Source organism: Chroicocephalus ridibundus, chromosome 1 (genome assembly GCF_963924245.1).
Source record: "Chroicocephalus ridibundus chromosome 1, bChrRid1.1, whole genome shotgun sequence".
NCBI lineage: Eukaryota > Metazoa > Chordata > Aves > Charadriiformes > Laridae > Chroicocephalus > Chroicocephalus ridibundus.
This window is the reverse complement of record NC_086284.1, coordinates 24,080,567-24,092,965: the sequence shown is the minus strand read 5'-3', so window position 1 is coordinate 24,092,965 and position 12,399 is coordinate 24,080,567. Positions and strand designations below refer to the sequence as shown.

Here is a 12,399-nt window from a genome sequence, read left to right as displayed (position 1 = left end):
CTGACACCTGCAAATACTAGAGCTGGGCGGTAAAGTTTTGAGGTTGGTTGTTATTTCCATTTTTGCGGATGTGTATTTGGCGTGTGCCTTTCTGGGTCATCCATTTTGTCCACGCTGTCGGGTGCAGCTTGCTCAGGGTAGACTCCAGCTGATAATAACCAGCTCACAGTTTACACAATATTTAACCAGAAGCCTTTGGCTGCGACTTCAGGTTATTTCTTCCTTGACTGCTCAATTTTACTTTCGCCCAAACCTTTGCTTTCTTATGTTGAATATGTAGGAACGCTGTACATTCAGCATAAAGATTTTAATGAAACGCTCCTGTAAATATGCTTGCTTCTCTCTTGTTACGGTTATTTTAAGTGTATGTTTAACTTGCTGATTTCACACACCGCTGTGCAGCCGTTTGTTATATATTAACTTAAGACTCAATCCCGCAAGTACTGACTGCTTCTGGATCGTGCCAAGTCCCTTTCACTCCCAGCGGTGTTTAAGGGCTTAGAGGGTGCTCAGCACCTCGCAGGACTCAGCCCTGAATCCGGGCAACAACAGGCTCTTTCAAAAACCAAGCAGGTTTTCTGGAACAAGGTTCATACCGTAACTGGGCAACATTTTGTGCAATGGATTTTCATACATTTAGATAAAATCTTACCCAGAACAACAGACCTCGTAGTTAATGGCTGCTGGAAGACATAAACATTTAGGTATGTATGGTGGTAATTAATTACATTTTACAAGTATGGTTTTATTAGTTTTTCCAGTTAAGTGCAAAACCATGGCTGAGACTAATATTTAATCTTTTGCGTGTTGGCTGCAGTGTGCTTTGCCCCTTTGTCAACGTGTATGCGGTTTTTAGAGTTGCCGATAATCTGCGCAGTTCATCCAGCAAAGCCATTTGGGCATCCCTCCTCCCTGCGCTTGCGCGCTGTGCGACGGGGCGCTTCGTCCCCTGCGACTGCAAGGGGATCCAGGGCAAATACTTAATGGCCAAATGTATCTTAGTGAGACCAGGAGGTGGTGTAGCCTGTGCAAAGTACAGTGGTAATTATTACTTTCTCTGAAACTTGTTTTGTGAGAAGAGTGTGGCATTGGTTGGTATGGTAAATTCAGGTGCATTTGGCACAGAAAAAGTGCTGTGACATACTGTTTCTAAAAAGTTATTCTCGCTATTTTATATGCAGATGAAGACTATAATCTTCTATTGTTTGCAAGGAAAAAGACAGGACCTTTAAGTAATTGGGGTTTAATTCCAAGGCCAGGCTGGATGGGGCTTTGAGCAGCCTGGTCTAGTGGGAGGTGTCCCTGCCCAGGGCAGGGGGTTGGAACTAGATGATCTTTAAGGTCCCTTCCAACCCAAACCATTCTGATTCTATGATTCGATGATTTCCAAAAAGGCAGGTCCTTCCTTCCCTGTTCAATACCCTGCCATGCTTGGCAAGCAAGGAGATGCTCTTTGATTTTGGTCCTGGTATCACCTGCAAGTGATAGTAATTAGGAACTAAAAACTAAACCTGAATTTTGCTTTCAGACTTCAGGTTGGCCAGAGAGCGAGGCACAGTTCTGTTCTAGGGACTGCTGGAGGAATTTCGCTTGAATTCAAATGCACCTGTGTGTTAATAACCATATCTTTTCAAAATAAGCAATCACGCTGTTGGCCTTTGCCCTCACTCCCACAAGTTAACTGTCAGTTGCACACACATTTACATGTGGATTATCTCTTGCGATCGGTGTGATTTTAAGCATGCCACAGCAGAGAATCACATACGTAAAACGTTTGCAAGATCACAGCTCTGGCGATGTACTCTAGCTGAAATCAGGGTATGAAATCGGTATGTAAATAGACGGAGGATTAAGCAACTTGCTGACTGCTTGTTCGCTCGGAGCAATGGCCGTCAAGTTGGCTGCTGTGCTTTTCTGGGGAATAAGCAAAAAAACCAAACAAAACGGAGCTTCCAGGAGTCTTTAGTAAATTAGAGAGGTTTCTGTGTAACTGTAAGCACAATTAGCTAAGCCAGCAACACTAAGAAGTTAAGAGTTGTTTACCCATTAAAAGAAAGTGGGGAAATAGGTAGAAGTTTATGGGAACAAAAGTGGACTGCTGATGCCAGTGAAGTATTTTCCAAAACTTGCAGCGCAGGATGAAGGCACCACATGATCCCGTGTAAGAATATTGCAGCAGAAAGTAGTCACAAGTACTCTATATCCTCCCTGGGAAAACAGCTCCTGGTTTAGGGGAAAGGAGGCTGGGGTTGGTTGTATGCTAATTCCCTTTCATTACTATGTGTTAGCAAAGCTGTTTAATACTTGCTGTAAAGCTTGGATTTCACTTTCCTCTCATTTAATACCAGGTTAAATCTGGAATAATAAGCTCTCAAAAGCTTAGAGGTTCCAGTAAAATGAGATTTGGCTAAAAAATTACATGTTGGTTTCTACTAGTAACAGTGTTGGTGCTTTGGTGCCCTGAGCAATGAGAGAAGCGAGACTGGTGAGAAAAGAGAATATGCTTCATTAGGACGTTGAATGATTTAGTAGAAGTTGCTATGTCTAATTGCAAGCCTTAGAAAAGATTTATTTCTCTGGAGACCCTGAACTCCCTCTGTCCCCTCTTTCTCAGACTTCAGAACAATGAAAAACCTAATAGTCAATTTTGAACCATTTCCAACTGTCTGTATGATGTATTTGGCTTAAGAGTTGGAAAATCAGGACGTAGAATATTGCGCGTGGAGCAGGATGGTCGTTATTTCAGTGTTTCTCAGGCAGCAGTATCTGTGACTCTGAGAGCTGAACACTCAACGACAGCAGGATTTCTGATAAATTAAGCATCTTCTCTTGGCCTGGTACGGTGAAGTATAAAGCTGATACCACAGTCAGCTGAAACCAGCTTGTTATAAAGGTGCACCTCTGAGTCTTTGGTTAAAAAAAGGGTTCTGGAATGCCTTTGTCTGTGAGTCTTCAGGACTTTGAGAGTTAAAGCTTTCATGTAAATCTTGTCCCTGCTAGGAAAATTACCAGATGCTGACAGGGGGTGTCACCAGTGGCTCAGCTGAACATATGCTGCATATGGCTTGGCTGCGGGCACCGGACGGGTGGCCGTGTCCCCTGCTGCGGCGGGGACTGCTGGAAACAGGTTTTAAACCGATTTCAGCATAATACACAGTGTTCATCCTACCAATGAGACCGAATAACTAATCAGGCATAGATTGGCCTGCCAAAATTTTCACTGCATCAAAAAAGAGTTAGATGGCATCTTTACTGAGCTATTTTACAAACGGTGTTTCTTGAGGTGCTGAGCAATCCCAATGTCTTTGCATTGGGGACTATATTGCATTATTTTTGTGGGAAGCTGGAGTTGAAACTGAATCAGAGATTAAATGTAAAGCAGATTAAAATCTCTATATACCTTAATGATTGATCTTAATCTCTGAATTCGACACAACAGCACTTCATAAGAAATTCAATTAACCGTTTTCTGGAGAAAGTATTTTCCTGCTTTCCCAGAGAACACACTTAAAAATATTTCCTGTTTGGGATGCTGCCATAGAATTTGCGTTTCTTTGTCTCTCGTTTGCAAACCCCCTATAGATGCCCACCCAGCACCACCACCTCACACCCACCTCACACCCACCCGTCCTGGCACCCTACGGCTTTGAAACAACACATGGGGAATAAGCTGAGGGCCCTCCTGCATTTCCCCAACCCCTTCCAAGTCACAGCACTCCTGGGCATCTCCCGAGACAAATTTCGAGCCTGGAGCCATTTCAGGACTCCCGTTGCTTGTGAAAGGAGGAGTTTCCACTCGCCTTCCCGTGTCTTCCTCCCTGCCCTTGGATGCTTGCTTCCACCTCCTGCCCTGCAACAGCTCGGGTGCAGCCGGGGGAGCTGGTTCAACTCACAGGAAAAAGCAGGAAAAAGCAGAAGGGAGGTCCAGCATCTCTCCTTTGAGGCGGTGGCATGCCCTTAGGTTGGCTGGTGCCGTCACTTCTACCTTCATCCGTAGAGACCAGGTAGATCAAAGGAGATGATGTGAACGGGAGCGGGTGGTCTGTGGGGAGCGACAGCATCTCTGGGTCAGTGCGTGAGAACAGGAGAGAGCAAAGCAGCCCGTTCCCATCCTGGCACAGAAAGAGAAAGTTTGCTGAATTATGTCATGAAAAGCGAGATGTGGGAAGAGATCTGACTCAGGTGTTCAGTATTGCCAAGGCAAAACACACCCCCAGGACAGAATTGATGCAAACTGTCTCCCTTTCATAGCGCAGCTAGAAATATAGCTCACACCTCCAGCTTAGTATTTTAATTACGTACCCCGGCAGGTTGAGGGAATGGCTGGTAAGGTTTCTCCCATTAGATTTTCTTAACCAGAAATTTAACGAGGCCTTTTTAAAAAAGGGCGGTGTGACTGACAGAAATCGAAGCGTCCATTTTGCTGTTTGCAATGTTTAGGCAAAGAGAGCTCACCCACGTAAATTAACTTTCCTAGTAAGAAAATGTGTAATCCTTCAGGCTTAGAGCTATTCTGTGCTCTTACAAGACATAAATTATTAGGCAGATCTTCAAACTCCAGCTTAGATTAATGGACCATCATCAAAATAGGCAACTGAGTCTTGAAACAGGCACTTCAGTGTGTACTCCTTTCAAAAAACTGGACTTTAGGGTTTGTCCTCTGCATGGGTAGATAATGGATTATTTTCTTTGTGGGTACACTTTTTATAGCTCTCATCACCGTAAGCATCAAAGTGCCAGAGAAGCATTGATGGATTTGTCCTTGCAGGCCCATAGGTTATAAGGTACTACTCCTATCATCACTTATTTTACACATATGGCACTTAAGCTGAGAAAAGTATGCTGAACTGCCAAGGTCAGAGGGAAACAAAATCCAGAATCCCTCTTCCCCAGCCTCAGCCATAAAGGCATCTTTCCTGCCTTAGATGGGGGTTTCATTTTTTTTCAGATGATTTACCATTACTCTGAGGGCTAGTAGAATCCAGAGTTGTTTAACCTCTACTCATAGGAATATGGGTGTAGGAGCCATAAATCACAGAATCATAGAATTACCGAGGTTGGACGGGACCTTTCAGATCATCTAGTTCAACCATCAACCTAGCACTGACAAAACCCATCACTAAACCATATCTCTAAGCACCACGTCTACCCCTCTTTTAAAGGTCTCTTGGGGCACTGGTTCCAATCCTGCCCTGTTTCAGACAATTATGGCATTTGGTACCTTAGATATACATAACTAACTCAGTCTCGGGCTAATTAAGTTAGGCTTTCTTCCACCCTGTTCTAATAGGAAGACAGTTGCCCGATTCCAATGTTCTGGTCTTTAAAAATCTTCTGATTTCCCACCCAAATCTCTATAAACCGTGCATAGAGGTATATTGATAATATGGAGGACTGTTAACCAGAAAACGCAGGGAATCTTTTCCTTCCTTTGCAGACAGCTTCCCAGCTTTGACATTTTGAAATAGTTAAAAAAACCAAAACCCAAACAACCTCAAATAAGAAAACAGAAATCTAACAGAAATGTAGGCACAGGTGGATGCCAGCCAGTGGAAACCTCTGCTAGCCCAAATGAGCGTACAGTTAGTAGTTTTTAGGGTCTCCAGTAGCACAAATGAGCTGTGCCAATCTGACCTAATGCCCCCTACTTACACCTTCAGTGTATCTGAATGACTGACTTGTACAGCTGCAATATCTTACAGGGGCAGTCAATACGTATTATTTGTATTGATTCTTAGAAACTATAATATTACAGCTAACATCAGGCTGCAAGAGGTTTCCTTGACGATCCTGTTGATAAAAGATCTCTTTTAGTACTTATGGCTCTTTTTGACAGGACGAGTAACCTAGCCCCAAATTTATAAATTTCTATGTGTCTGATTCCATGTCCAGACAAACAAGGTTTCAAGTGAGCAGCATTATGTTTTCTGTACCTTTAAAATCAGGTAACTTCTTTTCCTGCCAAAATAAACAGACAGTTTGCTTAAATTTCATCACCCATGTTTTAAAAAATCCTTTTGATTTTAGTGTTAATAAAGAAGAAGGTAGGTAGTTACTATAGCACCAAAGAGAGAGAGGGATGACTATCAGTTGAAGGCTTATCATTGCTTTGAAGGATTCAGGCAGGCTAAATTCAGAGCATGTATTTTATTGAAAAGGCCCAGCACATAAATGTTGTCGTAGCACTTCATTGGTATCTACTTTGTTCAAATTGTTTTTTTCTAGCTTTTCTATTCCACAGGATTTTGGATAGAGTAAATTCAAACAAAAAGTAGAAGTTATTGACAATCTAGAGGTAGAATTAGCAAGATTTCTTTTTTTTTTTTTCTGAAAAAGAAAAAGAAACGTGGTGGAGAATTCAATCTTCTGACATAAGAAATATCCCCATGAATATTAATTTAGCTCAGACTGTAACAAAGGCAGCAAGTTTGTCATTGTGAAAAGAGACTAAACAAAGAAAAGTATTGATACTAATTGAAAAAAAAAACCTGTGTGGTTCTTGAAGCACATGAATCGAGACTGCCTAGAAGCCTCCATTGATTAACAACAATGACAAACCCTGGCGCTTCCCCTCAAATGCTACCTCTTTCTCCTTTTTTTAATCTTAGTGAGATCGCTGTTCTGACCTCATGAATGTAACAAAATCTGTAATTGCTCAGGTTTTTTTGCCCTGGCCAACACGGAGATAACTAAGGTGCGCAGCTGCACCGTAACCAGTTGGGTATTTCTGTTGCATCACGCTGGGACAATTATTCTGCTGAGACCTGTTATTTTATTGTCATAAGCAGCAGAAGCAAGGTCATCTTATATAACGTGTCATAATTTCTACTGATGTGGCATCATCATTCCTAATGAAGTCCCCTACCTGCTTCACTTTTAAAGCATTTCCATCTTTCCATCTGATGGACATCATCCAACACCTCTGTGGTGTTGATGTATCCCCACTCCATTAGCACAGCTGAGTGATTTAAGGGAGGGTTGGGCACTGCTTGTGCCTCCTCCGCAAGCCCAGGGAGAAAAGCACCATCCTCCAAAAACCATATAAACCCCCACACAGCCCCTCGCTACGGCTCACACGCAAAAATGAATGAAGTGACCCAGCTCCTCAGCACAGGCAAACACCCACTGCTGGTGGTCCTCAGCCCTCAAACTCTTCATGGCCCTTTCTCCATGTACTTATCCTTCCACCGGCTTATTTTGGTCTCCTGGTTGCATAACAAGGCACCTTCATATCCTCAGGTAATTTTGGAAGGCCGCCGTTTTGAATAGAGAGGACAGGACGGCAGGGTAATTAAGTGGGTGGGGAAGAAGGTTGATAAAGAGCTCTTAATAGTCACTTTTACATGCTATTATTTTGAGCAAGGAAAATAAATAGCGAATGGCTGCAGGGCCATCAGACGCTGCAGCGAGGGGTGTGACATAGGAAGGGGTGGCAGGTAGAGCAGAGAAGGAAGAGAAAGCAGATGGCTGCGGAGTGGGACAATCCCAATGCTTTTTCTGCATTCACACCCTTTCCTCCCAACTAGTCCATATCACTTTAATGTGCATCCATCTAGCAGAAAATCTAAGTTTTTTCAAGACAAAAATAAAAATGTATGTCGTATATAAAAAAAAAGAAATAAATTTTTGACTAATCTCTTTTCCTTCCTATTTCTGCCTACTTTACATCTCCACGGACCTTTTCCTCCTTGCATCTCACACTTTGCGAGACACAAAATAAAGGTGGAATTCAGCCTTCCTAATTGGTAATGGGAAGTCTTCTTTATGTTTAAACACAATGATCTGTTTATTGGAAACTGCTCTTCTGTAGTACCAGCCATCTCTTCGTGTCATGCGGCCTGAATAATGCCTCTTGAGGATGGAGAGAAAGAATAGCATCGCAGTCGGACCCCATAGGGTTATAAATAGCATTCTAGCAGCCTGAAAGGCTGAAGCCATCATTAAGTTGCATGCAGCTGCAGTGGTGTAGGTGGGTGAGTAAGAGCAACTCGGAGATGGGATAATGGTAACCTGGTACACAAGGGTCATTTTTCATTGATGGCGTCACTCCATCGGGCTATTGTGTTCTCCCTAAATTAGGTCTCTGTGTTTAACACAGAGCTCAACCTTGGCAAAGCACATTTAAAAGAAGATTAGTGGGGAAACCAACTTGGTTTGTGTTGTGATTTAGACCAAATTGTGATAAACTTTTCTCACTTTGGTCAGTAATTGCCTTTATCAGCAGCAAAATAAATGCAACAGGAACTGGCCTTTGGGAAGCAGCATACCAGCTTCCTACATAAGGGCAATGGTGACTTTCACTGGGCAAATTAAGAAGTTAATACAGCAATTTAACCCAAGCTGTCCTTTGATTGTTTTCCTTAGCAACATGATTCATTTTCTGGAGTGGATTTTTTCAGTGCCAAGACAACAAAGGTCTTGAATTTGGAAAATCCCTTTCGATTTATTATTACTAATTTGGTTGCAGATAAACACAATGGAAAAAACCTACATTAATTTCACACAGTTTATATATAAACCAGATGAAAATAATTAGCAGCCTACATTAGTTTGAGCTTGCATACACAAACGCATACTCTTCCCTCGTTCCTAAGCTGAACAAATTGAGATCTCGATCCTGCTCCCGGTGAAGTCGGTGGGGGAGTTGCCTTTAGCTTCAACAGATGTATGACTCAGCCCAGTTCCCCCTGTGGGACCTGTCAATGTGTAAAGATTCCTCGGAGGTTAAATGCTTGCAGGGGAGTCTTTGCCTGGGATGTAAAAGGAAGGTGCAAATTGCCGAACTGGAGCATTAGCTATGTACGGCAGCCTGGAAAAGACACTGTCATTTAAAGCAAAGGGATCTCTTATTTCAGTAATCCTGCATCTTAATAATTAAATTTGGTCACTCATTAATTTAGAGCATGTCTTAGACAGTCACTTCCTTTGCCATCTTGCCCAATAGCTGTTGAAGTAGGACAAATACTTTTATGTTTTTGTGAAATTATTTCTTTTGGCTCTTTTTCCGTACTCTTTTAAGAGTACCTTTTAAAAAAAAATCACTGCTTTAAAATAGACTTTTAAAAAGTATTAAGTTATTTATAAAAAGAACCATGAAAGAAACAATAGAGTTGTGGGAGTGGAAGAGAGGCTTTCTAAACTAAGTAGAAAGAATCATTCTCATTTAGAATTTTCAGATTTAAGTGAGTGTCTTTCTTATTACATAAATGTGCCTTTTGCTATTCTGATAAAGCTGAGATGTATCACTACCTATTAAAGGTTGGGGGGCGGTTTTCCTTCATCATTAAAACTCTATATTCTTTCTCCCATGTCACATTTTTTGTAATCCTTTCCCACCTGTATTACACTTGGAATAATCCTTCTCATTCCTTGTCACATGCGCATTAAACCTCTTTAAAATCACAGACTTAGAGCTTCTAAAAGAAGCATTTCATTTTTGTCGCAGTAAGTGTGATGACCATTGTCACATCGCTATTAAAAATCTCAGGCATATACCAATCTGGAATTTATTCTTGGAGTTCTTCTCTTCATAAATTACTGTACTTGGTCAACCATGACATGTAATGCTGCCACTGCCCCTCAGGTCACTGCAGCCTTCGTTACTCATCTGCAGCCAAACTATTAACCTCTAAATAACACAGTATATAGCTCAGTCTTTCAGAAATACCTATGCAAGTGCTATGAATTTGTTCTTATTTACACCTTTTTGAGCATTCTCAGTGGCAAACAGTATTAATCCTCTCAAGAAACAAAAAAGCTGGAAAAACAGCCAGGAATGCCATTTCAGAAGCAAATCTGGATGGCATTTCGGTTTTCCTCAAATATTGTAAGACACTGGAAGGTGTTCAAGTTTATAGTCAGAAGAGAGATTTACCTTCTTTCTCGTGACAGTCCTGTTGATAAGTTTTGCTTTGCACCATTTTACTAAACCTTGGTGTGACAGCACCTGAATACTACATACACTTCCCATTTAAAAAAAAAACCAACAATAATTCAGATTAAGAAAAGATTTGGGTAATTATTGGTCTCCAGGGCAGGAAGTTAATCCTGTTCTCAGACACACTCTTTAGTGCGCTGCATCCATGCTTCGCTGAATAGTACGCAGATGTGGAAGGACAGACCCTGACTCAATGAAGCTGGAAGTTTGAAGAAGGTTTTATCATACTACCAGTAAAAAACTATGACAAACAAATCTGGAAGATTAAAACTATAGTATTTACTTTTTAGAAACTTGACAAATGTCCAGTTGACTAAATACTGTTATCTCTGTAATTGCAATTTTCTAGGCATTTCCTTTATTAAGGAAATATTCCTTTATTTATGAAATATGACATACAATGATATTCTTACCTCAATTATCCAGTGAGCTTTTTAGTGTGGCTTTTTAAGGAAATTAAATTATTGTGAGCATGTTGTTAGTCTGTCAATACTTTCTCATGTCATTTCTGTCTCCTCGAGCAGTTTTTAACCTGCTGATGAGCTTCAAATATATTTAAAAGAAGGGTTCAGATCTCAAAGTTATCACAATTCCTCAAGTTTCAGAAACGCTGCTGGCTGGATAAAAGAGAGACACAAATTAGTGTCTCAGTTCAGCTCAATAGTTTTTTCTGCTTTGTCTTTTTGATCAGCTGATAGATAAGAGGACACAGGAGGAACTGGGGGTTCCCTTCTCTGCAGGGGCTTGTGGATTAAAAAGGATATTAAAAATTAATGTGATGGATATAGCTGGAGTATTTATGGAAAGGAACATGCAGGAACACAGAACATAAATCCATTGAATTTCAGGTTTGAATAGTGCTGTTAGAAGCTTTTAAGCGACCAGCGCAGGCCCCTAGAGATACCAGGGAGGCTGTGAGACAAGTTTACAAGAGCTATTGGAAGTGGTTTTAAAGTTAACTTCTGATACACTTCGTGTCTCATACAAATGAAATAATATTTCCCTTAATAATGCTGCTAAAGTCATTCTTTTGGCCATTTCAGCGCCTTCACTGAGTCCCCCTTCAGAGACTTCCTTTTCTGAAGCAGGTAATTCTTGTCTGCACTGACTTGAGAACTTTTCCCCAGGCAGTCAGAAGCTAACATAGATCACCAGCCGTGGTCCATATGGACCCTCTCCCTACCGTGTCAGCGCCTCCAGTCCTAACCTCCATTTCCCCTTTGATTCCCATGTCCAGCACTGTAGAGCAACCACTTTACTGCCTCATTTGAGTCATTCTTCAAAACTTGCTCCTTCCATGGGGTGTACCTGGTGGCAGGTTGTGCCTGCTGCTGCTGACTGCCGGAGAATCCTGTGGTCACTCCCAGACTTATTTGCTACCTCATTTGACCTACATCCCTTAAGCCCATTTGTTTGCCTCATCCCCTAACTACACCTTGCCTTTGAGAGTAGGTCTACACGGCTCTCCAGAGAAGTAATTACAGCGTGTACAGTCACACCAGTCTCAGAGGAGAGGCAGTGGGGCTGATGGCCTTCATTACTTCTGTAGGGTGTCTGGTCTGCCACGCTCTCTGTGTTGTCCCATTTTCATTTTGCCTCTCAAGTGAGACACATTAAAACAGCTTTAGCTATGTCTACAGCTCCAGTCCAAGTGTAGAAATATTTTTAGACAATAAACTGAGCGAGGACTACCAGTTTTATGGGTCTTTGTCAGGAGTCATGACGTGGGGCTGTAAGACATCGCCTCACAAAATTTTCCTTGTAGTATAAGAACACTCTTCAGATTGTGCATAAAATGTTGGTCTTGCTGTTAACTCTGAGGAACAGTGGCACACCAGAAAGTTGTCCAGATTTGGGACTGAAAGACAGCATGGGAACCAAGCATGAGTATCTGAAAGAGCTTGCTCGTGGCACGAACTTCTTTTCCAACATTTATATCTTTAAGCTTAATAAAGCAAAGCACGCTTAGGAAAATACGCTGATTTGTTCTCCACTAAGAAATTTGTGTTTGTCACCACAAACACAATGGGGTCTCAGTCCAATTTAAATAGTAAAATGAAAACATATTTCTATGTTGCAGACTGTTTTGTTACAAAATATACAACTAGGTACTAAACATACTTTGGTGGGGTGAAAAAGAGTGACAGGCGATCTGAGGCTTTTTTCAACTACTTTGGCCTTACTGGGCGGGTCATTTATATCATGTAAAGAAGTGGACTATTTAAGTGGACTATTTTGGGTGGTGAGGCACTGGAACAGGTTGCCCAGAGAAGCTGTGGATGCCCCATCCCTGGAAGTGCTCAAGGCCAGGCTGGATGGGGCTCTGAGCAGCCTGGTCTGGTGGGAGGTGTCCCTGCCCATGGCAGGGGGTTGGAACTAGATGGTCTCTAAGGTCCCTTCCAACCCAAACCGTTCTATGATTCTACGATTTAACCCGCAGTTTATAGCTGGGACAACAACCT

General features: G+C 41.9%; 1 protein-coding gene across 5 annotated transcripts in view; it reads left to right on the top strand.

Moving 5' to 3' along the window:
* Nucleotides 1-12,399, top strand: part of SPATA13 (spermatogenesis associated 13) — a 189,144-nt gene that overhangs the window by 126,002 nt on the left and 50,743 nt on the right. Inside the window, exon 1 of one of the 5 annotated variants that reach the window (XM_063331332.1) lies at nucleotides 492-704. The exons of the other annotated variants lie outside the window; for them this stretch is intronic. The gene's annotated coding sequence lies outside the window, so the exon portion shown is untranslated. Of the gene's footprint in view, nucleotides 1-491; nucleotides 705-12,399 lie in introns of those variants that run through there. 5 annotated transcript variants of the gene reach the window in all.